Consider the following 3,417-nt stretch of genomic DNA (forward strand, 5'->3'; position numbering starts at 1 on the left):
ATCGCGCGCGCCCAGGAAAAGTGAAAACCATGAATTATTTCATTTCAACACCATACAACGAGCGCACACGCTCCGTGAATAAGCCCAAACAAGCGTGCGGTGACCGGCGGTGACCCTGTGTACTGTGCGACCATCGCAGCAAAACAAGTATACTCACCGGCACCGATCAGTGTAGTTCTCCGTTTGACAAAATCAACGTGAGAGACTTGGTGAGAGATTTTTGCAATTGGATGGAGTTGGCCCAAGAACAGCAAGGATCACTCATGTCAACGAAGATGACAAGTGTTTTTTTTTTCTTATCTCGTTTTGCTGTATCCCTCGATCAATCCACACCAGGCTGCAACACCCCCGTCGTACAAAATCGCAGCCTTGTGTGTGAGGTTAGGACAGGTGCATGCAATGCACCAACGCCTCCGACTAACAAGCTGCACAAAGGCAAGGCGGCGGTGGAATGCACACAAAACGAAGGCGCCGCTGCCGGCCGAGCCTCGCCTCTCGCCCCGCCTTCCGGTCAAAGACAGCAGCAGCAGGCAAAGTGGTTGGCAGCACTGGCGGCACGCGAGTGAGCCGTCCGTCACGCGGGGCAGCTGCACCAACTGCGCAGCCGCAGCGGACTTAGTCGCGATTCCATTTGTATCAGTGTCCTTATTAGTCTTAGTCGCCGTATGCACCCCCCTTAAACCGGCTCCTTCAGAGTAAGGCAAAGAAAGGAACAACAACTGCCTCTAGAGATAAAGTATACGACCACTAAATCAATTTACCCGAGGGGGCAATAACTCTGGGAATCACGTGTACACACCGGCCCGGGAATCAGCGGGAATCAATGAGAGTCACGACGGAAACCCACGGAAATCAATGAGAATCACGACGGGAATCAATGGGAATCAACGGGAATTATGGATTCCGGGAATCATGTGTACACTTGAATTCGGAGTTATTCCTCCCTCGAATTTACCCTACTGCCTGCTGTGGTGTGGTAAGCTAACAGAGGTGTCATTAAATCGGTTATGGTGCACGGAGTCCTTTCTCCTGTGGGGTCCGGCACGTGTGCACTGGAGTGCTCTATTGGCAGAACATCGTACACTGATTTAAGCTTTTAGAGCTTCGCCACACGACGCGGTAGGCCCCCCCAGGGGAGGGGGGGGGGATACTCCTCCACCAGTCCGAGAGGGTATTCCGATGATGATTTCACAGCGAACTGGTTTGTTGCTACAGTTTGAGGAGGACTCGGACTCGCCGTCGTCGCTCCCTGCCTCCCCTCCGGAGCTACTAGACGATTTCACAAGATCCTGCCTCCTTCCAGTAAGACACCAACCCTACCGGTGCGGCGGCGGCTCGGCGACGCGACGGTACCGCTGGCGAGGGTCAGCCCGGCCATCATGGAGTCGATGCACAGAAAACGCGCGCCGTCTAGTCCAGCCAGAAGGCTGCTGAGCACCAGGGCGCCCTCCAAGTCTCCCATCAAAACCACGCGAACAGTATGCCTGTCCTCTACTGGCTGTAAAGAAAAATAAAATAAAAATTGGACAGGTTGCTGTTTGATGCCTATCGAAAGGGGGCGTGGAGCGCGAAGAGAGCTAGAATCAACTGCACCGTTCGATACGTTATACGGAAAAAAAATCCAGACACAAACTTAAAAACTTACTGCAGTTCAAGAAAACAAACGAGACTCGGAGCCGAAACTGCTTGGTTGCGCTTTATGTTGGATACCCCGTGTCTCGGCTCGTGTGGACTACTGACCCAGGCTACAGCAGCGGCCCAGTTTTGTCATCATCATGATGCCCTACTATTTTTGTCCGTCCACATAAGTTTAGAGGTCTCGTGCGCGCTTGTGTGTTTGTGTGTGTATGTGTGTGTGTGTGTGAGTGAGTGTGTGTGTGTGTGTGTGTGTCCCTGTGGCACGACCAATCGAGAAAGAAAGAAAGAAAGAAAGAAAGAAAGAAAGAAAGAAAGAAAGAAAGAAAGAAAGAAAGAAAGAAAGAGGAAAATATCCGTCCGTAGTTGACGCCTGTCACTTGTCAGTTAGGCAAAATCTGGAAGTGGAGTGCAGCACTGCTAAGCGGGTGGCCTATCCTCAGGTTGGCAGGCGGCCCGCTCGGGTTGGTTTTGGGCAGGCGTTGTCGTTGTCGCTGAGTTTGTATACATCGTCGAGCGGACTTTCATAGGAAGGGAGAGAGAATTTGAATTCGAATTCATTTCAGAGAGCGAAAGGGGAAGGGAGGTGGGCGAGCGTGCGCACAGTGCGAGACGGGTCGCGGGAGGGGCGCTGGGCTACTGCACGGCGGAAGGAGCACCCGCACTTGCTCCTCCTCTCCTCCTTTCTCTCTCTTTCTTTTTCTCTCCTCTCTCTCTCTCTCTCTCTCTCTCTCCCACCGGATCGTGGAGTCCGCGCCACCACCGCTCCTCGTCGAGCGCGCCGGACGGACCAGGGCCAAGGTCGAGCTGAAATAGGCTGGTGAACTTGGTGGAGCCCCGCCGCCGCCGCGCTCTTGCGCTCTCCCTCAGCGATATCCGCGGACTTGTTCCGCTGCGCCCAGGTCCGGGGCCCTCCCTGTATCCGAGGCGTGGCATCGCGTAGTAATACGGCCGCCGCGCACCTAGCGCATCGAAAAAAAAAAATCTCTACTCAGGTACAGGTAGGTAGGCTTAAATTTTTGAAAACAATAACATAGTTAATCATAGTTAGTCATCACTTATTTTGAGGGTGAATAGAAGTTGAAGAGAGAATATTGGTATAGAAAACTTAAACCAAACCGATGAGCCAAAAATGTAGTTTCTTTGGGTGCGTGGGGCGTTGTATCTGACATCGTCTGCTTGGTCTCTAAAAATAGATGTGTGAAACTAGAACTTCCAAAAACACCCACGTTTACTAGTTTAAATGGGGAAATTTAGAATGCACACCACATACATGTGGCATTCACAGATTTAAGTTGCCAGCTCGGTTGCCAGTGGTGATCTAGCGTCGTACATGAAGGGGAAGAGAGCAGAGCGGGGCAAAGGCCCAGTATTGTTGGATAGTAGGGCTGGTGGGCTGGTGCAACAAGAATGGCACCACTAGGCGGGACGGGCGGAACACGGACGGCCGGCCTCTTACAGACAGTTTTGTACCCCCAATAATTATTCTGACCTATGCCTCCCTTCTTCAAACACGAGAGTGAAAGCATTCTGACGCATGTAAGTGTAATTTAAGAGTAAATTCTTTGAAATGTATCATCTAGTAGAAAATCGAAAAAGAATTTGAAGATGTTTGAAGAGGGGTGGTGGCCGCGGAGAGCGCTTTTGGCACGCTTCACGGCGCGAGGTCCGGGGAGGAGGGGGCGCTCCGGAAGCAGTCCGCGGGGGGCATTACGCGTTCGAGTCGCGTCCTCGACGCCTCTGCCAGTGCGCGGCTGTTTTATCGGCGAAAGAAAGCTCGGG

The sequence above is a fragment of the Frankliniella occidentalis genome, unplaced genomic scaffold (genome assembly GCF_000697945.3).
Source record: "Frankliniella occidentalis isolate FOCC.00 unplaced genomic scaffold, Focc_3.1 Scaffold6, whole genome shotgun sequence".
Classification (NCBI taxonomy): Eukaryota; Metazoa; Arthropoda; class Insecta; order Thysanoptera; family Thripidae; genus Frankliniella; species Frankliniella occidentalis.